Source organism: Hippopotamus amphibius, chromosome 14 (genome assembly GCF_030028045.1).
Source record: "Hippopotamus amphibius kiboko isolate mHipAmp2 chromosome 14, mHipAmp2.hap2, whole genome shotgun sequence".
Classification (NCBI taxonomy): Eukaryota; Metazoa; Chordata; class Mammalia; order Artiodactyla; family Hippopotamidae; genus Hippopotamus; species Hippopotamus amphibius.
The window spans coordinates 21,671,953-21,698,511 of record NC_080199.1 but is presented as its reverse complement, the minus strand read 5'-3'; positions in this window follow the sequence as shown (position 1 = coordinate 21,698,511).

Below are 26,559 nucleotides of genomic sequence, written 5' to 3'. Positions count from 1 at the left end.
ATTTCTTCTTTTTAGTAATAGCCATGCTGAAGAGTGGGAGGTAGGTACTCTCATTTGAGAGTAGCCTGGATTAGCCAGGTGGACCCAATGTAAGTAATCACAAGCATCTCTATAAATTGAAGAGGCAGGCAGCGTCAGAGAAGATGGAAGTCAGAAACAGTGCAGAGTGATGCGGTTGTTGGTTTTAAAGATGGGGGGGCCCCACAAGCCAAGAAATGTGGTTGACCTCTAGAAGCTGGAAAAGGAAAGAAAAGAGATTCTCTCGCAGAGCTTCCAGAAGGCACACAGCCCTACCGACACCTAGATTTTAGGCTGGGTCTGACCTCCAGAACTGTAAGCAAATAAGTCTAATTTGTTATATACTACTAATTTTTGGATAAGTCATTATAACAGTGTTTGGAAACTAAGGCACTAACTCTTTAGGCCTGCCATGTACAATAGTCTAACTCTGTAGGTGGCTAAAGCTCATGGGGTTTCCTTTTTGCCCAAGGAGCTGTGTTCGTAATATGCTGTACTGGCTGCTTGTGGCCTCCTAAATAAACACAGGCTGCAGGCGGGCTTCAGCCTGAGGCAGGGAGAGTATCTTTGAGGCTTTGGTAAGCGGGCACAGCTTCACAGATATGGAGGAGATGGTGGAGATTTTAAAAACCTCTTCCACGTTTCAGAGATTCTGACTTAAATGGTTGAGGTGTGACCTGGCATGGAGATACTTAAAATTGCTTCAGATAATATAAACCTGCAGACTAAACTGAAAACTTTCTTAGAGGAGAAAGGTGACAGTCTATGGGTCTTTTAGGAAAGATAAATAGAAAAATATTTGCCACTTGTTGCTAGACTGCCAAGGTGGAGTCTGATACACAACACTAGGGAGTTGTAGCTGTAAACCATTAGTTTGAGACCTAAAGAGAAGCACTAGATCAGTTTCCCCTCAAATTTACACGTAGAGCCAGAGGAGAAAGGGGTCTATGATAAACCTTGGAATTACATGGCTGGAGATGGTGTCTGAGAGTGAAAAATGGTGACTAATTTTGCGAGTTTCAATGTGATGCCTATACACCCATGTATAAAACCTGCATTTCCTGTCTCTTGAGCAAATGTGACTGAAGAGGTGTGGAATCAAAAAGACGGGAGAAAGAATGCCTTGGGGAGTTGAAGTATTGATCCACACTGGTCTGAGAAACAGATTTCAGAAGTAGCAGCTACCTACATCATTTCAGGCATCCATGCAGGGTGATTTTTTTCTAGTTGAAATCGTTCCAGTTGACTTTTCCAGGTGTTTGAAGTGATGAGCAGCATTGGGGGCAGGTTTAAAGAGTCTAAACCTGTGGTTTTCAAACTTGCGTGCATACTAAAATCACCCGAGGAACTGCCCAGGTGGTAAACCAATCCAACTAAGTGGGAGTCTCTGGATTTAGAACCTGTTTTAAAGTTTTAGTTTAAGTGCCTCAAGTAACTTTCCAGTGGTCTTAATTCAGGTAAAGAATTCCTGGCCTAGATTTTGCCATAGCAAGAGGTGGTGGCAGTAGCCCCTAGGACACAGAACTAGTAAGGTCTAATCCCAAGATATCATGAAGGCTGTTTTACTAGACACATTGCTTCCTGAGCACCAGAAGCAAAACCTTAAACAACAAAAACAAGACGTTTTGGCTATAGTAGGTGAAGAAAGAGGTATCTCAAATAAGTCCCGGGGGCTGGGGCTCTTAATTTATACACATTTCAAGAAGGAAACAATTTAAAATGCCATTTAGTGAAAGAGGAGATAGCGATAGCGGTGTGGCTGTACTGCTTATACCCAGACCTCCTCCCTCCCAAAATATGGTATTGAGTGATGACGAAGTACCGCCTTGCAAAGAATCTATTTGAGTTCATTCTACATATGTAGACTGAGTGGCATCCCAGTGAAGTTCGAAACAAGATGACTTTCTCCCTCCCAGCTGAATGCTGCCGTGTCTTTGGGCCGGTATGCTGGGTATTATGGAAAAATAATTTAGCCTGAGATAGCACTTTAGGAACTTGATACTGGCTTTTCTAAGTTAGATGAATATGGGGTCAGTTAACCATTGGGATTCTCTAAAAAAAGGCTACCTGGTGTTAGTTTAGCATCTAATATTAAAGGAGATAGTCCCTTTACTGCCAGAGACCACCTATATCCACTTGAAAAACAAACAACAACAAAAAAACCTCCCTGGAATCTACCCTAAGTGCAAAGAATAGATTTAGCTGAGATTGACAGAGAATGAGATGAGAGGACTGACTTCTTTGGACTTTTAGTACACAAGGTTAATAGAAGGTGGTAGTGTACTGTAATGTTAGGAGCTTCGTTCAGGGAATACCTAATGTTGGAACTTCCTGTGAGTATGACAATGAAGGAAGCTTATATTTAGGACATTTCTGTTATTGGTTTTTTATTTTGGAGGCACTTAGGCATTTTATTGGTATATCTTGATGTCACTTCTTGCAAATCATTTGATTTGTATTGGACAAAGTGATGACATAATTTGTGATGGGAAATAAGAAATGTTAAACCTTGGTTACATAGTCCCTTTCAGTAGATTTAATGTATTCTTTTGAACTATATCAGAGTTCTGGGCAAAATCTGTTCTTCACCAGTCGTTCCCCTAGGAGCAATGTTTGGTATTTAGGCAGTGGCCTCAAGGGTAAGAATGACTTTTTAAAGAATTGTTTAGTTTATTTACAATATTGTTAGTTTCATGTGTACAGCAAAGTGATTTAGTTATACATACTTTTTTTTTCAGATTATTTTCCATTATAGGTTGTTACAAGATATTATATAGTTCCCTATGTTATACACTAAATCCTTGTTGCTTATCTATATTACGTATGTTTCTATCTGCTAATCCCATAATTCTAATTTATCCCACCCACCTCCCTTTCCCCTTTGGTAACCATAAGTTTGTTTTCCATGTCTGTGAGTCTATTTCATTTATAGAATCATTTATATTATGTTGTAGATGCCAGATATAAATGATATATAATAGTTGCCTTTCGTCTGACTTAGTATAATATTCTCTTGGTCTATCCATGATGCTACGAGTGGCAATATTTTATTTTTTATGGCTGAGTAATATTCCATTGTATATACCACATCTTAAGCCAATCATCTGTTGGTGGACACAGGTTGCTTCCGTGTCTTGGCTATTGTAAACAGTGCTGCTATGAACATTGAGGTGCATATATCTTTTCGAATTAGGTTTCATCTTTTCATTCTATATGCCCAGGAGTGGGATTGCTGGATCATATGGTAGTTCTATTTTTAGTTTTTTAAGGCACCTCCATACTATTTTCCATAGTGGCTGCACCAATTTAAATTCCTAACAACAGTGTAGGAGGGTTCCCTTTTCTCCCCACCCTCTCCAGCATTTATTCTTTGCAGACTTTTGTTGATAGCCATTAGCAAGTGGTTAATATCCAAAATATACAAACAACACATATCACTCAATATCAGAAAAAACAAGCCAATCAAAAAATGGGCAGAAGATCTAAATAGACATCTCTCCAAGGAAGAGTGATTTGTTTGAGTAATAAATTTAGAAGGCAGAATTAACTGGGTGTATTCAGTTCATCTAGGATTCTTCTTCAGCCAGCTATCTTCCTTTCTGTAGGTCTAGGATCAGGCTTCTTCCCAAGTGAAGAGGCATGTTGAGAGACATACTGCATTCACAACCACATTAGGACTAGATAGTTGAGTCTCTCTAATTCTAAAGTTCAGTCAGTCTTGCACAGATGACTATAGCCTCTGTCCCATTTTTGAGTATTGATGGTGTTTTGGCCTCCATATACCACTCTTCTTACGTTGTTTCTTCCAAACATGATGAAGATATGATTGAGTTTCCCTTAAAACTTCAACATGATTAACTGAAAATTACTTATTGGAGAAGCAATGATTTATTGATCACTATATCTTCATATATCCCAGCTCTGAAATTGCTCTATTACCCCCAAAGAGCAGCATTATTTAAGTAGAACGCATTTTTAGAACAAATATTTCCATACAAATAAATGCAAGCGTAATTTGAATTGTGAATGTAGTCCACTAGTTACAGAACTTCATCAAAATACTGATTATTGATTTATTAATGAAAAGCATAAAATTGGTTGAATGTAATTCTGATTTAGAATAGGCATAAAACACTGTGAAACCCTTATAGCTCTAAAAGACAGCTGGTAATAATCTACAAGGAGATTTCTAAATGCATTGCTTTTGCTGTGAACTGCTTATAATTATATTTTTTCCACTTTTTACTGATATCCTTTGATATTTGGGAGCTATTCACATATCAAGAATATTAGGCTTTGCAATTCAAAACTGAATTGTTTTTCCACTTAGACTGATCAGTCGGGAAGTTTAGATTGTTCATTAACTTTAGCTCAGGGGGATCATGATCAACTAGCTACCACCGAAGAGCAATGTGGTCCAATTTTGTGTGGTTACCGCTGCAGGCCCATGGCCCACTGTGGTAACCATGACTACCATGTCTCTGGCAGTTAAGTGTCACCCCTTGGCCTCTGCGGTGTTAGAATCCCATCACCAGGGTTGAATTCCGGAAGGCTCTTTCTAAGCTGACATCTCCAGCAGTTCTCCTTGGCCTGGGGAGGGTAGCCACACATGAGAGGTTTATGTATGCTGATGTTCCCATTTCTAATGTATTGTTCGTATCTTCATGGAGAGGCTTTCCTCTCAATGTTCTAGGAAACATGATTAGTATTTAAGCAGATCTTAAATAGTAAGGCAAGCGTGATAGTTCTATTTCCCCAAGATTTTGTATTCCTGACTCTACACTTTATTCATATCTCCTCTTACCTTCAGCGTGTAAGGGAGTTCACTACTGAGAAGAGGTTTCAGTCAAGCAAGCACATTAGAAGCCACTTCCAGATACTTGAACTCAAATGAGTTCAGAATTCTGTTTTGTGTACCAGTAGGACTGGTCAGATGCTGTGATACATTGTGACCCTTCTTCTTTGGTCTCATTCCCTTAAAATCTGTTCCCACACTCATCTCCCACCCTAGTTTCTGCTGATATATGTTAGCAAAACCTTGCATCTTGTGTGTGTGAACATCCTCCTAGATGTCTACCTCGAAACAGCTTGAATTTTGAGTTTAGCTAAGCACCTCAAATCAGGAAAGAAGAGCTCATGTGTAGGTCTTAAACCATGAGCACCCACTGACTCAAAAAGCCTTGTCCCAGTACTCTGACAAGGGGTGGCCACCTTCCTCCAACCGGGAGACATTGTTTCTGTAGGCAGTAATAGCGCATCCATATTTGGTGGTTCAAAGTACTCAGATTCATTGGCATATCCCTAAATTGCCTCCTTCCAATCCCTATGATTCCACTATTTCCTCAATAACACATTAATGCTAACATAGACAACTGACAAAGCTGTGACTACGTTATAATTCAGCCACCCGTGGAATAAGACCTTATTTTGTTTTAAAAAAATGTTGAGCCTTAGCCATATGAAATAAAACTTTCTTTTTTCAATCATAGAAGTTCTTGGGTTTTCTATTTATAAATGGAACTAAGAATTTAAAGCCCAGATATTGTCATTTATTTTCCTCAAGTTCTGCTATGGACTAAGGAATAATCGGCCCACCCCATGCAATGGTCTTGAAAGTTTTATGCCCGTTATACTACTGCAATAGCTGCTTAGCCTCCCAGATCCTTTCCTCATGCATTTGTGCTCAGGCACCATTGAGTGATCATTTAATTACTGTTTGCTACTGCAAGCCATGAACCCCCAGTGACCTATCTTGTACTGGCGTGAGGTCATGATTAGCTTCAAATCTAATCAAATCAGTGAACAACCTGCAGTTTTCATTTCTACATGTCTTTTTTCCTAGATACATGTCTATTACTAAAAGTCAGTTTGGAGAATAGAAGCTACTCTATATATTCTAGATATTTGAATATATAGGTCAGGAGCTTAAACAGCAATTGGGACAGCAAAAGTCAGTGACAATTCTTTAGTTTGAAGCATCAGTGAAGATGGTCCCACAGACTTATCAGGAAACTGCAGCAAATCTCAATCTCTGAAGATGTCTCACTAGTTCTTTCAATCTAAAGCAGTAAAACAGTGGTTTCCACAGACTCAGTTATTCTGTAGATCTCGTGTCTGTCCATACATCTAGTGCCACCTGTCTCTAGATTAATCTCTTCTTACTTCCAAATCTTGTGTGGGTATCTTACATTGGGAAATTCTAACCTGAAACCACAAGGAAAGGCAATTATGCAAAATAAAGTACTTGTCTTCTGTGACTCAAAGGAAACCTTAAAAGGAGGTGGTGCTGATGCCAAGTTGACAACAGATAATTCAGCATAATCAGTGTTCTTTTAATAATTTTTTTTTAAATTTCCATCTATTATACAAAAATATCATAGGCAGCCTTTAGTTTAAAAATACCTTCATAAGCACATAACAATACAAAATCAGCAAATATAAGGCAATTCTTTTGATAAATTTCCCAGCTCTATTGAAGTATAATTGACATATAACATTGTGTGTTTAAGGTGTACATGTGTTGATATATGTATATGTTACAAAATGAATATCACCTTAGTTTTAGCCAAAAGTATCATGTCACATAACTACCATTTCTTTTTTCTGGTGAGAACACTTAAGATCTACTCTCTTAGCAACTTTCAGGTTTATATCAATAATATAGTATTACTAACTATAATCCCCATGTTACACATCAGATCTCCAGGACCTATTTACCTTATAATTGTAAGTTTGTACCCTTTGACCTAGACAAATTTTTAAGTAGCTGTAATTGGTCTTTGGCTCCCTTATCTGCTCCTTTTCATTCCTCTGCTACTCCCTGGTTCATCCTCTTCCATATTCATGGTGTCCTCGTGATGATTTTTTGGTTGCTCATTGCTTCCTTCTGCAGCCTATTCAGACCTAACCTTTCCCAAGGTATTTCATATATTACAAAATGAGTCATCTTTTCCCCAACCTTATTTAAACTCTCAACCTCTTCATGGGACTGACCTTAGCTAGGTGTTAGGAAGAAAGTATTCTTAATAAGCTAATTTGAATCAAAACATTTTTTGGTTAAGTTAGTCTTTATGGGTATATTTGTTACTTTTTCTTAATTATTATTTTATATTCGAGTACAGTTGGTTAACAATGTTCTTAGTTTCAGTGTACAGCAAAGTGATTCAGTTATACATATACATGTATCCTTTTTCAAATTCTTTTCCCATTTAGGTTATTACAGAATATTGAGCAGAGTTCCCTATACTGTACAGTGGTCATGAACTTTTTCTGTAAGAAGATAAACATATTTTTGCTTTTCAAGCCATGTGATGTCCCAAGTATTCCACTCTACAGTGTTATAACTAAAATGGTCATTGACAGTACATAAAAAGACATGGTTGCTTTTCAATAAAACTTTATTTATAAAACAGAAGGCTGGATATGACTTGAGCCATAGTTTGACCCCTGTAGTTGAGGAAGAGTTCTACTTGGACACTTGGGTGTTCAAGAAGGGGACTAGGGAGTAGTTCCTATTGCTTCCCAGAAGTCAACAAAAAGGAATGTAATCGTCTTTAGAAAAATCTGTTAATTAGAAGATTCAAAGTATTATGAACATTAATGCTTCATTACATGCTACATGGATTTGTCACATTGGTCCTTAAAAATATATATATATTAAATAGACATTTCTCCAAAGAAGACATACAGATGGCCAACAAACACATGAAAAGATGCTCAACATCACTCATCATCAGAGAAATGCAAGTCAAAGCCACAATGAGGTATCACCTCACACCAATCAGAATGGCCATCATCACAAAATCTGGAAACAACAAATGTTGGAGAGGGTGTGGAGAAAAGGGAACTCTCCTGCACTGTTGGAGGGAATGTAAGTTGGTACAGCCACTAGGGAAAACAGTTTGGAGGTTCCTTAAAAAACTACAAATAGAACTACCGTATGATCCAGTAATCCCACTACTGGGCATATACCCAAAGAAAACCATAATCCCAAAAGAAACTTGTACCATAATGTTTATTGCAGCACTATTTACAATAGCCAGGACATGGAAGCAACCTAAATGCCCATCAACAAATGAATGGATAAAGAAGATGTGGCATATACATACAATGGAATATTACTCAGCTATAAAAAGGGATGAGATGGAGCTATATGTCATGAGGTGGATAGACATAGAGTCTGTCATACAGAGTGAAGTAAGTCAGAAGGGGAAAGACAAATATTGTATGCTAACTCACATATACAGAATCTAAAAATGGTACTGATGAACTCAGTGACAAGAACAGGGACGCAGATACAGAGAATGGACTGGAGAACTCGAGGTTTGGGGGGGCGGGGGGTGAAGGGGAAGCTGAGACGAGGCCAGAGAGTAGCACAGACATATGTATACTACCAACTGTAGGATAGATAGTCAGTGGGAAGTTGTTGTATAACAAAGGGAGTCCAACTCGAGGATGGAAGATGCGTTGGAGGACTGGGGCGGGGAGGGTGGGGGGGACACGAGGGGGGGGAGTCAAGGAAGGGAGGGAATACGGGGATATGTGTATAAAAACAGCTGATTGAACTTGGTGTACCCCCCAAAAAATAATAAATAAATAAATAAAATTTAAGAAATATATATATATATAAAATTACTCTCATCAAAAGTAGACTTGAAATATGTAAAATATTACTGACAATTTTTTATAAAGACCTTCAATAAAATCAAGCTTACAATAATCAACTTTCAAACAAGTAAATTGCCACTGAATTTTAAACTGAGGTAGTAAATATAACTTTTCTGATAAAAATGCTGCATGCTTAAATTTCAGAAAATCTGGGAGAAGTAATGTTTATGCCCTGTAGAACGTCTCAAGCATCCATTTGTTTGTACAAACATTTTAGTAATAGCTGGACAGCAGTGTTCTGTTGATATTTAACAATTGTCTGGGAAATATGGAAGATGAGATGATACTTTTAGTCTTGTTTCAGCATCTACCTAGCTTTATGAAAATGGGTATGTCACTTAAACTTGTCCTTAGCTGTAACAATTTTTAGGAAATACTGGGAAAGCACCTTTTAAAATGCCATATATTTTACAAGTGAAAATATGTATTGGTTTACTGAAGGATATAGAAAGGGGCAGTTAGATATTTTGAGAAGCGAGGGATTTATCTTAAATTACTATTGGTTGGAAAAAAATATAAAGGGGACATTTTTCAAAGTAGTGCTAAAATTTAGATTGACATTAGAACTGTCTAAATCTGGTTTTTGTAGTTGTTTATTTGTTTTGTTTTTTTGCCTCTGAAATTCCAAAGTGTTCCAATAAAAGTGGAAAAAATAAGTAGAAATATTTCGAAACATTTGAGTCACTGATTTTGTTCGTCATGGTTTATTTGAATATGTAATAGGCATAATCTTAGGAAGTGAATTGAAAAGGATGCAAACTGGAGCACTGACCGTTCTAAGAGACTTCTGCATTTTCAGTACTTTGTTCTCTTTGTAATGTTTTGTTTCTACCCATAAAATGGATCTAAACTTAAGAAATAACAGGAAATAACCTCTAGACCTGGAAATTTAATAAGGCAAACTATTCTAAAATTCTAAGTTAAGAAACTTAAGTAAAAGATTACTTAAATCATGCAAAGCGGTAAAGGAGTAAAATTAACCTTAATGGCAGGTCACTGCAGTGATGTTCATCAACAGAGATTCATGCTGGTGCCAAGTCAGGGGCTGACTGGAGTAAGATCTTACCAGCTTTCCTGAGTTCTGTGCCCACCTCCTACTCAGAAAATAAAAAAAGCTGGCTTATTTTATATACTCCAAGTTTCCATAAGGAAATCAGCTCATTAAAATTTTCACGTGTACTACTTTTCTTTGCTCTGACTTACCAACTTTATTACATTGTACTTTAAATGACTCAGATATCAAGAGGTCTTTCATAAAACCTTGAAGGATTTGTATTTGCAATAGACAGTATGTATTAGAAATTGTAAAAGGTTCATTCTCTTTGGCCTAGTACTTCTACAATACAGCATTTTAAGAAATATATATGAAAACATTATCAAATGTTTATAATATAAATTTTTAAAACATTTAAGAATATTTTCAAATTAGTAAACCATATGAACCACAAATGATAAGCAGACATTAAATACTGTTTTTTAAACAAGTTTCATAACAAAATTCTCATGGTACTTTAAGTAGAATCATGTAAAATAGTATATGAAGTATAAATATTCACAACACAAATTATCTGTTAGTATAGATGTTTTGTTTTGCTTTGTAAATACCTTTATACTCTGTTTCGTAAGGAAACTCTGGGACAGCTTCTGGTGCTCTGTGCCTGGTGGTACTGATGAATAGGCAATTACAGTAACCATGAACTGATCAGAGAGGGTTCAGACATCAGGGTTGAAGGTCAAGACAACCCCAACATGGAATGTCACCTGGAGAAGCAGAAATGCTAGTTATGGGTAAGAAGTCTAAAAAAGGGAGTAGAAGAGAAAGATGATCAATATAATTAATAGCCTTAAGTCAGTTGCAGAAGTATTGACTGTAGCTTGTTGAAAATTGGCTTGCATTTTGGCTTTAATACATGTTAAGGCTGACTTCAAGCTTAAAGACTCAGTGACAAAACAGACCAACGTGAACACAAGTGGATCTAAGTAAAAAAGGTACAGGTGATGGAAAAGGCCTTTGGTATTCCCTTGTCGCTTCGCCTCTGCCCACTGCTGATTTCAGTAGCAGATATTCAAGCTCAGACCCATTTGCTACTTCCCTTGCCGATCATCTTTATGCTTTCTAGCCTGAGACTTTCACCAAGGCATTAAATGTCTGCTGGATCTTCACATAAATGCAGTCTGCAGGTGTTGAACTTAGCACTCCTGAAGTCAAACCTTGATCCATCAGAGAAGGGATCTGGTAGACACTCCACCTGACTGTGCTACAGACAAGAGATTTCTGGAAGATATTCTGTATACCTCTTAGGGGGTCTAGAGTAGAATTGGTCCCCATTTCCCACAGCAGCAGCTTTAAAACAAACCTTTTTTTTGACTTTTCCTTCTCTCTCTCCCTCTACTCTTGGATCACTTCCCAAATATACTACCTAAACCTACTTTTTCAGGCTCTGTTTTTTGTGGGGGTTTTTTTTGGAGGGGAGAGGGGAACCAAACTGAGCCACTGACATTAATTTTATGTGGTTACTATGATAGTAATTCTAATACTAGATAAGGATGTTATAATAAAGTAAGGTCATTGCTCTATTAACTAGAGAGATGAAAGTTCTAAATAAAATACTAATAAAGCACATTAAAATTATGACAGTTGTCATCCTGGAGTTATCCCAGGAATAGAAAAAACTCAGTGTCATTTTTTAAAGTAATCACCCCCAAAGAGAAGATCCAATAGATTTAACACAAATATTTCAAACAAGCCAGTTAAGGAAGCTTGCTAGATAAAAGATTAAATATATAATTGACAGTTTTACAAACCATTTATATTATATAAATGTATATAATGTAAAATACCACTCAGTGGTTAATTCATAGATACTTTAAATTTCTAAAGTAGAAAGATACAAGTCCATTCAGAAACATTTAAAACTCTTATAACAGACCTAAAAGTATAAAGAAATCTCACTAATACATGGTATTAATTTCAAGATGTTAATTTTGTCTATTTTAAACTATAAATTCTATCAAATCTTATTTGAAATTTTAGCAAGTATTTTTTAGAAATCTTGCCAAACTGCATCTAAATCTTATAAAATAACAATACACAACAGGAGAGAACAATTGGGAGACACTTGTCTTGCCAGATATGACATGCTGTGTGCATAGCTGTGGAATAAAAACTGACATATAAACACAGGAAGGAACCAACAGATAATGGAGCTGAAGAATAAGCCTAGAACAGATATATATGCATGGGGATTGGTATATGATAGGAGTGGCATTGTTAATCATTGTGGGCCAGGAATGGATTAGTAGATAACGGTGAGAAAATTGGCTCCGTCTATGGGAAAAGAGTCTGACTTCTATCACAAATGAAGAAAAACTCTAAAATGAACTTATGACCTAAACATTAAAATTGAAGCTACAGATATATCAACCAAGGACAATATGCATAAGAGATGAGAGGTAGAACAACCAAGGACAATATATATAACTGAAGAGATGAGAAATATCTTCTAAAACAATTCGTAAAAAGTACATATAATAAAGCCAAATAATGGATTTGATTACAGGAAGATTTTATTTTCAATGCAGTAGGCTATGAAATTTAAAATGAGAATGCAAAAGCATTTGACATCTGAAAGTAATAAGGATTACTATTTAAAACATATCAGGGTATCCCATAATCAATAAGAAGGTAGGAAAAACCATAGAAAAACAGATAACAGGTACGAAAAGTTGATTCATGGTAGTCGAATCCTAAATGGATAAGAAAAATATGAAACAGTACTCAGTTTCACAAGTAATTGGAGAAATGAAAATTCAAACCAACTTCACATCCATTTGGCAAAATTTAGAAAGTTATATAGAATCTTGCCAAGGATATGGAGAAAGAGTCCTCATACTGTTAGAGTAAAAAATACTCCATCTATTCCAACCCTTAGAATGATCTTTATCATGACTCTGCACTAAGATAGAAAAGGCTAATGTTAATTGAGCCAGATACTACTGTAAGTGCTTTATGTTTTTTCTCATTTAATCAGCCCAACAATCCTTTGAAGCACATCATTATTCACATTATATAGCCAAGGTTTAGAGAAAAAAAGGGCTTCAAGATCACACAGCTGGTAAAGGGCAGGAATAGAACTCAAACCCAGGGTTAGCTTGTAATTGACACTGTATGATGTGAGGCTCTAGGCTGCTGCCTGTCCTGATTTCTTTATTTCATTGCTACTGGGCTTAGAGTTTAATGGGATCACCATAGAGATATCTCTTCTAAGAATTTCCTGTTACAATAAGTGACTACATTGTAAGCTCTACAGTGGCAAATGATGTAGCTAAATTACCCATTGCTAGTTATTTTCCTACACACTTAGCACTGTGGGTGGAAAAAATAAGGTACTTAATACTATTGGGTAGAATTATAAGTGAGTCTTGCCAAAATAATACACTCCGGCAATTGCTACTAATGCTCCCATCACAACCACTACCACCACCCACTGCTACTGCCTACATATATACATGCATAGTCAGAAAAAAAGATGATAAAATATTACCAAATACTATCACTGTAACTTTTTAATGTTCTACATTACAGCGCTCATCCTTACATAGTTAATGGGTTTGAACTTTGTACAACTACAGAAAAGGCTGTCTTTGTAAATTCTGATCTTCACAAAGCTTTGTATATCAACTATGGTAAACATGACAACGGATATTTATTCTGTAGAATTTGTAGCATGAGTGTGTGAGCTGGTTCAGCCTTTGCAAAAATACTTTGTATATTTAGAAAGGCTGGTGATATGTGGTTATCAACATTCACAGTGGGGTATGTAATTTGTTATCTTGACATTTTATCCCTATTGTTGTCAGTAGTTTGTTTATAACATCTGTTTAACCAGTAAGCAGATATTGACCTAGCTGATTAAAAACAGAGTAAATCTGGATTAATAAGTTATCCAGAAAAGCAAGTTAAAGTTCAAACCTCTCAAACTGGACCCTAATTTATCATTGGGGTGGTACTAACTAGAAAATACTGAATTCCTCCTATCTTTATTCTGGGTAGCTTTTGAAAGATTTGACTTTGCTTCTTTGGATATGTGATTGAGCTAATTATGGGGAAATCTTTTTAAACTGGGAAAATCCACTCTTATCGCCACTCTTCCCATCAAAGTCAAGAACTGTTATTTTTGTTACCTTACCTCTCTGCATTAAAAGGGAGAACTCCACTCAATAAGCAATAATCAACCCTCTAAGGTGATTAGAGATTGATTCTAATGAGGCCAGGGTCACAGAGTAAAGCCACATACATGCCAATTAGCTTTATGCATTGAAATGTATTCTCCTATGACTTCCCCTTGGGATTCCACCTAGGCCAAAATTTGTATGATGGAACTGGAGAATGCAGTGACTCAGCAGAAACTTTCTACCCTTAGCTGAAGCAAGGGGCACTTCAAGTTCATGTCCTCATGCATATTGGCTAACTTTATCTGGTTTGTTTTTTTTTTTTTTGAATAAAGGAAACTTTTGAAGAGGTCAGGTGGTCCTCTTGTGAGTTGAATAAGTATAAATTGGGAAATGTAAGAGCTGAGACACTTGGCGAAATGCAGTTGTCTTTTTTTTCTCCCCACTGTGTAATCTCAGTAAGTGTATGCTGCTCAGGAAGCCGTGTAATCTCACCACTTTAATAAGTGGGTACGTTATATAACACACACGTATGGTACAAAATTCAAAAATTTCTGAAGGGTATACATAAAAACTATTTCACACTATTTTCCTTCTCCCTCAGACTCCTAGTTCCCTCTGTAATTTAACAACTAATAGATTCCTGTTTATTCTTCTAGAGAAACTTACTGTTTGAAGAAAAAAAATTTTTACTATAAGTTGTCTCTCTCCTTATTATAAATGACTTTGTGGTTTGAGTCATTCCAGTGATCCTATTGGGAAACTGCTGCCTTCCCCAAATATTGTCAAATAATTAATTTTCATAAAGCTTAACCCATGTAGTGCTGAATCAAAATCAGTGTTCCTAAGGAATTCCTCATTCATTCTTTTATTCAGTCCTCAGGTCCTAATTTAGCACTTACCCTGCATCAGGTACTGTGAGTACTATATCTATAATTGCACCTTGAATTTTCTAGTAATCTGGGTGCTACAGATTAGTCTAATGACTTTTTGTAATGATCAAATTTCGTATAGCCACTTGAATTTTAAGATTTAACACCTTCAGTTATTTCAGTTGTTAATCATATATCATAGTTTCAATGCCCTTTTCATTACTCTACTTTGACTATGTAGAGAAATGTTTGACACCTATAAATGTATACAGCATTCAAAATTTTATTTGATTAGCACAAAATAAAACTAACATCTCTCTTGTACCTAGATGCTCTGTATTAGAGTTATCTGGTTCCCTATGTATCCTCCTCATAAAAATGTATCAATACTATCCATCAACATTCTGGAATTAATATAAGGAACCTATGGAGCTGTGAGAGTTGCTCAAGTTGTACACTGAATAAAGATGTCCAGCCAAGAGGACAGTCAGGACTTGAGCTCATCCCTACTCTACTTTTCACTCTTTGTATCCTGCTATACAGCTAGGTGCATTTGGAGGGGGCAGCATTTTCTTTGAAATGAATAATAGTCCACAAGGCTGTGTCAGCCCAAAGGAGCATTGTTAAAATTTTAAAACGGGGCAACATAATTTTGCAGTTCTTCTTATCAGAAGGTAAAATCTGTTTCCCTCCCCTTAAATCTTCACTGGTCTTGTATACTGCTTTGACCAATTTAGGAAGTGGCAGAAATGCCATTTTGCAAACCTGCCCTCAGTAGGCTTTGTGGCTTTTCTCGTAGCCCTCTTAAATCATTACTCTACACACCATATAAAGAAACCAGTCTAGGATGTTGGAGAATGAGAGACTGCATGAAAGATGAAGGAGGGTGCCCTAAGTCACACCCAGCACTAATTACTAGACAGGGGAGAGAGATCATCTGGAACTTTCCACCTCAGTTGATGTGCCAGTAAATACCTTCTCAAAAGGAAGGCCAGGTGAACCAGCTGAGGACATTCCCGGCCAACCCACAGAATCAGGGGAAAAAATTAATTGGTGGTGTTTTAAGCCATAAGCTTTTGGGTGTTTTGTCTAACAGCAATTATTGATACATGTCTTTTAGATCTTTTCATCAAGTTCAGCATCCAAGGACAGAGGTAATTTTCCTAATTTTCAGAAAGGCACTGTATATGCTAGCACAGATATTATTAGTCTGAACAATGTACAAAGAGATGAAACATATTCAGATAGTATGAATAACAGCTAAAAGCATCAAAGGGAAGAGTTCTTGAGTGATTGCATCCTCCATATCGCTTTTAGAGGGACAGTGGCCTTACCTCTATGTGAAAAGTCATCCTAATTATCTGCCTGCTATATAGAGGAGATTCTAAACTTACTAAGTCGTTATAAGAGGTACTTTGGGGTGGGGCGGGAGGACGCACTAATGGCATTGAGTAACAGAAGTGCTGCTAAAATTTGTATTAAACGTCTACTCTTGATCCTGGACAAGACCCTTTTGGATGGTTGTGATTTGGCTTCTGTTCAAAATTCTTCTGATTCAAAAAGAGTAGTATGCTATTCTGCTTATGTCTATAATGCTATAAGCATTATATGAAATGATTGAATGGATTTAAGGGGAGGGATTTAAGGGGAGGGAAATAGACTTTACCTTTCGATGAGAGGAACTGCAAAATGAAAATTGCCTTTTTATATGGCCAAGAAAATTCCACAATACTTTGAAATATAAATAGCATGAATAGGTTCAAGGGGAAATTCACATAAACTTAATACAGTTATAAGAACGGTGTAACCTAATACAACTGTGTGTGTGAAAATAGTATATCAGATCTCCTTTCTATTTCTTTGGTTTTAATATGACAAAACATAATATTTTACCTTTTAGCTACCTGCATAATATGAATGTCTCTAAATACAAAAAGTAAAACAGCTTATTAGTAAGTTACAGATTATGTACTTGTGGCAATTGTGTGTGATTTGATATTTTGATGTTTTTGAATGTCTAAGCTCTGTGGCTTTTAAAAATATTTTAAATATTTATACTCTGATAAATGATACAAAACAAAGGAGGGACAGTTAAAACTGAATAAATGCAAATATTTAAGAGACAAAAGGAAATACAAAATGGTTGTAGAAAATAAAATGTTAACTTGATGAGTTTTGTAGAAAATCTCAATTTTGTTAAAGCAAATATTTTAGTGAATCTTTCTGATTGAATATCCATCCCCAAATAAGTTGGCAATGCTGAATTATTACTTTGTCTGACAATACATAAATGTGATATCAAAGACTCTTAATACATTTAGTTTCCTTTCTCAAAATAAAAATAAGCTTATCACACATATATGAGAAGATTAAAGACATGTAAGAAACTTCCTGGAAGCTCAATATAATGGCCAACTAGAGGAATATTCCCATAGAGATATCTAGTCTGATTTGGGGGAAGAAAAAAATATACAGCTATTATCAATAAGACTGAATTACCAAAATAAAGGGTCCTTACCTAGTTTGGACTTTAGTCTTTTACGTTCACTTTGGATGAAAACAATGCTGAGAATCACAATTTTTTATTTTAAGTTTTAATGCCATCTCAACAGTAACAGCGTAAAAGTCCCATGTTCCTCACAAGAGGCTTTCTGTACTAGGTTTAGAATTTTATACTTGTCTTTCTGTAGTATTCCCAAGAATTTTATACTTGTCTTTCTGAGGTCAGAATATAACCAACAAAATATAAACTCTATTTGTTCCTTTTGATATAGTCAAAATGCCACCACCTAAACATAGCGGAGTGGTAGTTTTGTTGGTTTTCCTGGCCGTGGTATATTTTAGCACACAGGAAAGTATTGCAATTCTTTTTTTGATACATTATTGACATATAGCATTGTATTAGCTTCAGGTGTACAACATGACTTGATATTTGTATATATTGCTAAGCGAATGCCACAGTAAGTCTAGTCACCATCCATCACCACTCACAATTAAATATTTTTCTTCTGAGAATTTTAAGATTTACTCTATTAGTAAATTTATTATACAATATGGTGTTAACTATATTCACCATGCTGTACCTTACATCTCTAGGACTTATAACTGTAAAACTGTAATTTTTTTTTTTTTTTTTACAACCTTCACCTCCCCAGCCCCCAACACTAGCCCCAGCAACCACCAATCCGTTCTCTGTACCAATGAGCTATTTTTTTTAAAAAAGTTCCACATATAAGTGCGATCTTACAGTATTTGTCTTTCTGATTTATTTCACCTGGCATAATGCCCTCAAGGTCCATCCATATTGTTACAAATGGCAGGATTTCCTTCTTTTTATGGCTGACCAATATTGCATTATATATACACCACATTCATCCATCCACCCATCACTTGACACTTAGGTTTCTTTCTTGTCTAGGCTATTGTAAATAAATCTGCAATGAATGGGAGAGTGTAGATGTCTTTTCCACTTAGTAGTTTTGTTTCCTATAGAAAAATACCCAGAATTGGATAAATGGATCTTGGGTAGTTCTATTTTCAATGTTGTTTTGTTTTGTTTTTTTCTGCGAAGACTCCATTCAGTTTTCCATAGTGGCTCTATCAATTTACATTCTTACCAGCGGTGTACAAGAGTTCCCTTTTCTCCACATCCTCACCAACACTTTGTTGTCTTTTTGATAATAGCCATTCTGGCATGTGTGAAGCAATATCTTATTATGGTTTTGATTTACATTTCCCTGATTACTGATACTGAGTAACTTTTTATATATGTACCTGTTGGCCATCAGTATGTCATCTTTGGAAAAATGTCTGTTCGTATCCTCTGCCCCTTTTTAAATTTTATTGAATCTTTTCCATTGTGTTGTATGAGTTCTTTATACACTCTAGGTATTAAAATCTTATTAGATGTGATTTGCAAATATTTGCTCCTATTCAGAGGGTTACCGTTTCATTTTGTTTCTCTTCGCTGTGCAAAAGCTTTTTCAGTTTGTAGTCTCACTTGTGTTTTGTGGGTTTTTTGTTTCTTTTTTGTTTTTGCTGCCTTTGCTTTTGGTGTCAAATCCAAAATTTCATCATCAAGACCAGTGTCAAGGATCTTACTGTCTATGTTTTCTTCTAGGCGTTTTATCATTTCAGGTCTTACATTTGAGTCTTTTTTTTTAAACTATATAAAATATTTTTTTAAATTTTTATTGGAGTATAGTTGCTTTACAATGTTGTGTTAGTTTCTACTGTACGACAAAGTGAATCAGTTATATGTATACATATATCCCCTCTTTTTTAGATTTCCTTTCCATTTAGGTCAATACAGACTATGGAGTAGAGTTCCCTGTGCTTATATAGTAGGTTCTCACTAGTTATCTATTTTATACATAGAAGTGCATATATGTCAATCCCAATCTCCCAATTCATCCCACCCCCTCCTTCCCCACCGTGATGTCCATAAGTTTGTTCTCTATGTCTGTGTCTCTATTTCTGCTTTACCATTTTTTAGATTCCACATATATGTGTTCACCTACTATGTTTTTTTCTTTCTGACTTACTTCACTCTGTATCACGGTCTCTAGGTCCATCCACATCTTTACCATGACCTAATTTCATTCCTTTTTATGTCTGAGTAATGTTCCATCGTACATATGTACCACATCTTTATCCATTCCTCTGTTGGTGGACATTTAGGTTGCTTCCATGTGCTGGTTATTGTCAATAGCGCTGCAATGAACATTGGGATGCATTTATCTTTTTGAATTATGATTTTCCCTGGGTATATGCCCAGGAGTGGGATTGCTGGGTCATATCATCATCAAAAAAATCTACAAACAGTAAATGCTGGAGAGAGATATGGAGAAAAGGGAACCCTTCTACGCTGATGGTGGGAACGTAATTTGATACAGCCACTATGGAGAACAGTATGGAGGTTTCTCAAAAAAACCCTTAAAAGTTCATTCCAGTCTTTAATCCATTTTGAGTTAATTTCTATGTACAGTGTAAGATAGTGATCTAGTTTCATTCTTTTTTTTTTAATTTATTTTTGTCTGCATTGGGTGTTCATTGCTGCGTGTGGGCTTTCTCTAGTTGTGGTGAGCAGGGGCTACTCTTCATTGCAGTGTGTGGGCTTAGTGAGGTGGCTTCTCTTGTGGAGCACGGGCTCTAGGCATACGGGCTTCAGTAGTTTCAGCATGCAGGCTCAGTACTTGTGGCACACTGGGCTTAGTTGACCCATGGCATATGGGATCTTCCTGGAATAGAGATCAAAGATGTGTCCCCTGCATTGGCAGGAGGATTCTTAACCACTGTGCCACCAAGGAAGTCCTCTAGTTTCATTCTTTTGCACGTGGCTGTCTGGTTGTCTCAACATCATTTATTAAAGATATTGTTCTTTCCTTGCTGTATATTCTTGGATCATTTGTTGTAGATTAATTGACCTTATATGTGTGAATTTATTTCTAAGCTCTCCATTCTGTTCCATAGATCTATGTCTTTTTTTGATATCAATATCGTACTGTTTTGATTAATATCATTCTGTGATAAACTTTGAAATCAGGAAGCATGATGCCTCCAGCTTTGTTCTTCCTTCTCAAACTTACTTTCCCTGTTTGGGGTCTTCTGTATTTCCATACAAATTTTAGGATTGTTCTACTTCTGTGAAAAATGTTATTGGAATTTTGATATGGATTGCATTAAATTTGTGGATTTGGATAGTATGGACATTTTAAGAGTATACTTTCAATCCATGAGCATGGGAAATCTTCATTTATTCCTGTGTTCAATTTCTTTCATCAACATTTTATAGTTTTTAGTATACAGGTCTTTCATCTACTTGGTTATAATTATTCCTAGGTATTTTTATTCTTTTGGATGCAACTGTCAATAGATTTTTTTTTTTAATTTCTCATTTGATAGCTTCATATTAGCATATGGAAGTTCAGAGGATTTTTGTATATTGACTTTGTAGCCTTTAAGTTTACTGAATTTGTTGATGAGTTCAAATAGTTTTTTGGTGGCGTCTTTAGGGTTTTCTATATATAATATGTCATCTGCAAATAGTGACAATTTTACTTTGTCATTTTCAATTTGGGTGCCGTGTATTTCTTCTTGCCTAATTTTTCTGGCTAGGACTTCCAATACTATGTTGAATAAAAGTGGTGTGTGGGGGTATCCTTGTCTTGTTCCTGATCTTAGAGGAAGAGCTTTCAGCTTCTCATGGTTGAATATGTTAGCTGTGGGCTTGTCATATAGGCTTTTAGTATATTGAGGTATGTTCTTTCTATACATGCTCTGTTGAGTTCTAATCATAAATTGGTGTTGATTTTGTCAAGTGCTTTTTCTGCATTTGAGATGATTTTTATCCTTCATTTTATTAATGTGACATATCACACTGACTTGTGGATGTTGAACTATGCTTGTATCACTGGAATAAATCCCACTTGATCGTAGTGTATGATCCTTTTAATGTATTGTTGAAATAAGTTTGCTAATATTTTGTTGAGGATTTTTGCATCTATGTTAGAGATACTGGGTTGGAGTTTTCTTGTGGCATTCTTATCAAGTTTTGGTATCAGGGTAATGCTGGCCTCCTCAAATGGGTTGGGATGTATTCCTTTCTCTCTTGTTTTCTTGGAAGAGCTTGAGAAGAAATGATATTCTTTAAGTGTTTGGTAGCATCACCAGTGAAGCCATCTGGTCCTGGACTTCTGTTGGGAGGTTTTTGATTGCTGATTGTCCACTTTCTAGCAACTGGTCTGTTTCAAATGTTCTATTTCTTCATGATTCATTCATGATAGGTTTTATGTTACTAGGAATCTATCAGCTTCTTCTAGGTTATTCAATTTGGTGGTCTAGAGTTGTTCCTAACAGTCTCTTATGATCCTTTGTATTTCTGTGATATGAGTTGTAATATCTTCACTTTTGTTTACAGTTTTAGGTCCTTTATTTTTCTTGATGAATCTAGTTATAGGTTGGTCTATATTGTTTATCCTTTTAAAGAATCAGCTCTTAGTTTCATCTTTTCTACTGTAAAAGAAAATTCATCTTTTCCTCTCTGATCTTTATTTCGTATAACTTTGGGCTTCCTTTTTTGTTTTTTTCCTCTAGTTCCTTGAAGTGTAAAGTTAGGTCATTCGTTTGAACTTTCTTGTCTCTTGATGTAGGCATCTATTGCTATGAACTTCCCTCTTAGAACTGCTTTTGTTGCATCCCATGTTTTTGTATGTTGAATTCCATTTCATTTGCCTAGGTATTTTTTAATTTCATTTTTTATTTCTTCTTTGACTCATTGGTTATTCAGTAGCATATTGTTTAGTCTCCACATATTTGTGAATTTTCCAGTTCTCCTCTATAGTTGATTTTTAGTCTCATACTGTTTGTGCTTGGAAAATACTTGATATGACTTTAACCTTCTGAATTTATCAAGACTTGTTTGTAGTCTAACATATGAACTATCAGGGAGAATATTCCATGTGTGCTTGAGGAGAATGTGTATTCTGTTGCTTTTGCCTCAATGTCCTGTGTCTGTGTGTGTGTGTATATATATATATATATATATATATATATATATATATATATATATGTTAAAATCATCCATTTTAACATGTCATTTAATGCCAATGTTTCCTTTTGATTTTCTTTCTCGATGATCTTTCCATTAATGTAAGTGTGGGTAAGTCCCCTGCTATTATCATATTGTTGTCATTTTCTCCCTTTAAGTCCGTTAATATTGGTTTTATGTATTTAGGTGCTCCTATGTTGGGTGCATAAATATTCACACATAATATCATCTTACTGGATTGACCCCTTTGTAATACCTTTCTTTGTTTTTTATTAGAGTAATTGTTTTAAAGTCAGTTTCATCAGATATGAGGATAGCTACTACATCTTACTTTTAGTTTTCATTTGTGTGGAATCTTTTTTCATTCCTTCATTTTCAATCCATGTATCATTACATCTGAAGTGAATCTCTGTCAGCAGCATATAGATGGAAGCTGTTTTTTATCCATTCAGCCACTCTGTGTTTTGATTGGAGAATTTAATACATTTACACTTAAAGTAACTATTAAGTATGTACATATTGCCACCTTGTTCATTGTTTTCTGATGTTTTGTAATTCCTTTGTTCCTTTCATATTATCTTGCTCTCTTCCTTAATGATGATTTTTTTTGTAGTAATACGCTTAGATTTTTTTATCTTTCGTGTATCTACACATAGGTTTTGCTTTGTGTTTAACATGAAGCTTACACATAAAACAACTTGTATTTATTTTAGGTTGATAGCAATTTAAGTTTGAATACATTCTAAAGCTCTACATTTTTATTGCTCTCTCCCTCACATTGTTTTTGATGTCACAATTTACATCTTGTATATACAGTAACAAATTATTTTAGCTGTAGTTTTTATTACTTTTGTCTTTTAATCTTCATGCTAGTTTTATAAGTGATTACCAACCCCTTTTTAAACATTATATTATTCTCAATTTTACTATATTTATCTTTACCAATGAGATTTGTTTTGTCACTAAGTAGCACCCTTTCTTTTAGCCTTAAGTTTCCTTAACATTTATTATAAGGCTGGTCTAGTGGTGGTAAACTCCTTTAACTTCTGCTTGTCTGGAAAACTGTTTCTCTCTCATTCAATTCTGAAGGATAACTTTGCCAGGCAGAATATTCTTGCCTGGCAGTTTCTTTCAACATTTTGAATATATCATGTTACTCCCTTCCTAACTGCAAAGTTTCTGCTGAAAAATCTGATAGACTTACCGGGGTCCCCTTGTACATAACAAATTGTTTTTCTCTTGCTGCTTTTAAAATTCTCTTTTACTTTTGACACTTTAATGTGTCTTGGTGTGGTTCTCTTTGGATTTATCTAGAAATCTCTGGGTTTCCTGGATCTGCATTTGTTTCCTTTCCAAAGTTAAGGAGGTTTTCAAATGCTATTTCTTCAAATAAGTTTTCTGCCTCTCTTTCTTCTCCTTCTGGTACCCCTATAAGGTGAATGTTGGTTTGCTTGATGTCTCATACATTTCTTATGCTATATTCACTTTTTTGTGTTTCCTTTTGCTGCTCTGATTTGATGAGTTCCACTGCCCGGTCTTTGAGTTCATTATTTCTCCCTTTTGCTATATCTAGTCTTTTAGTCAACCCCTCTATTATATTTTTAAGTTTAGTTACTGTGTTTTTCAGCTCTGGGACTTCAATCTGGTATGTTCTTATATTTCATCTCCTTGAAATTCTCACTTTGTTTACGCATTCTTCTCCTGAATTTAGTAAGCATCTCTATGACTATTGTTTTGAACTCTTTATCAGGTAAATTACTTATCTTCATTTCATTAAGATCTTTTTCTGAGGTTTTATATCTTTTCTTTTACTTGGCACATACTATCCTGTTTATTCATTTTTGCTTCACTCCCTGTGTCAGTTTATATGAATTAGGTAAAAGAGCCACCACTCTCCGTCTTAAAGGAGTGGCTTCCTGTACGAAATGAAACTTATTGTTCAACCCTGCCCTCACTCTTGGTTGTCTCTCAAACCTTTTTGATTACCCAAGCAGCCTACATTATTATTAGTGGCTTCCAGCAGTTGAGCATGTGCCAAAGCCTGTCACTGTCCTAAAGGCTAGAATCTCAGTCTAGATTCAGAATGACTAGAAGTTAGACACTCAGGCAGCAGCTCTTAAAGTATGCAAAAATGCTTCATTCAGGGGAAGACAGGGAGATGGCATGTCTGTCTGTTGCCTCTGCACTGAGTCCTGGTGTGATGGTCAAGAACTGATTTTGTTGTTGTTGTTGTCGTTGTTTGCTGCCATCCTGTTGAACTTGTGAACACACACCAGCTTATGATAGCCAGCAGAGCCAGGCTGTCATTAGATGTGTCCCCTGTGTGGCAGCCACAAAATCCAGGGGGCTTGATGCGTACCCATGCTCCTTTCTCAGTTACCAGCCTGCAGCAGGGCAGAGGGACAACACGAGTATGGTGCCAACCAGCCTCTCCAGTCTCTGGGGAGGGCTATAGTCAGTCCTTAGATACATGTTTAATTAGAAGCCTGCCCCACAAGCCACAGCTATGAAAGTAAGCTAACAGGCCTCTCTAACCCTCTGGGGGTGTACGCCATTCTCCTGTCTCTGTGCTGTGCCCTGTGTGTTTGTAGTCAGTTAAGAAATTTCTCCATTTATTATAGTCCTATAAGGACCACAGTTGTAAGCCCCACTGGCCATCAGAGCCAGGCAATCGAGGAGTTCCATAAGATAGGAGTATAAAAACTGGGCACCAGATGTATACACTAGCTCCCTCTTTTAGGAGATACTGGTGACTTGGAGCAATGCAGAGGGTGACTGTGATTATAATGCCTGCCCTCTGAGGAGGAGTACAGCAGTCCCCTGGATGTGTTTTAAATTATTAGATGCCTGTCCCTTGGGCCAAAGCTTTAAGAAAAACAAAAGTATCTTTCACAAAACAACTGGATGCTTTTCAGTCAGTTGCCTCTATGCCAGGCCCTTGGGTGGTTGAGTCCATGTAGTTCTTTTTAAGAACCGTTTCTCAGTTCACTATGGCCTGTGGGTCTCATGGACACAAGCCCCATTGGCTTTCAAAGGTAGATGTCTTGGGGTCTTGTTTCTTAGGTCCTGGCCTTAAAAGTTGAGTGCCAGATGTGGGGTTCAAATGTTCAACAACTCAGGGAGAAGCTTGGGGTTGTGAGTTCTCTCCTAATTGTGGCTTGCCATGCCAGGGGTGGGATTTGTTGTGAGGTGTCTTAGCCTCTCCTACCCACTTACATGCAAGCTTTTTGTTGTTTACATGTTGTATACTAGTTGCTCAGCTAGTTTGGGGGTTTCTTTCAGAGGAAATTGTTCCATGTGTAGCTGTAGACTTGGTGTGTCTGTGGGAAGAGGTGACTTCAGAATTCTCCTATGTCACTATCTGGAACTGGAAGCACCTCTGCTAAAACTCAGTGATATGATATCACTACAGTTATCACCTCTCACTTAATACGAACAGCGGCATCCCTATTGCCATTGGATTAGCGAGTCATCTAGTGACGTTACCCCATATTAGGTCCATATGGGGGAAAAAAGATACCATGCTTGGATTTCCCAGAAACTATAAGCCTGATGGAAAGTTTTATGTGCTTCTAATTTATTAGTCAGTGTGATTACAGAAAACAAGCATGTAAAAGGGGGACTGAAGCAGGGTAGGAGGGGAAGCCAATCTGATGAGTTGTTGCTTAACTGGCCACTGTTTGATAATAAGCATGACTGATTGCTTGGTTTCACCATATTGTCTTGTGAGAAGACAAACTATCCTGAGAAGTAGCTGTTTCTCTGGAGAAGGAAGAAAAATGTAATTCCCTTGCAATTTCTAGTTGTACATGCAGGCAAGTCTTGCTGTGTCTCAAAACGTCAGTAACTAGGGTAGAAAGCAAGGGTGCGTAGTTGAGACATGAGGAAAAGCACCGTTAGGCTCTGATTGAAGGTAATAGGCTGGTGTAAATGCAGCGTTAGTGATTGTAGAAGCTACTAAATCAACAAACAGGCAAAGTCTCTGGAAAGAAATTACCTCTGATTAATCGGTACACACTACTTCAAATACTCTATATCATTTGAAACTACCCTAATCACACTTCGAAAATAAGAAAACTGTGCCTCAGATTTTCCACAGGACAGCTAGGAAGTAACAGAGCTGGGATTTATATCCAGGTCTCTCTGATACTAATGTACACGCTCGCCCCCTTGCCTCCTGCATAGTACGCATTTATCAGCATACATCTCCTATGTGTACGCAGTGCTGATTTCTACCCTGGGTTATAAATGCATATGTGCGACAGACTGGCTGATGTTCCA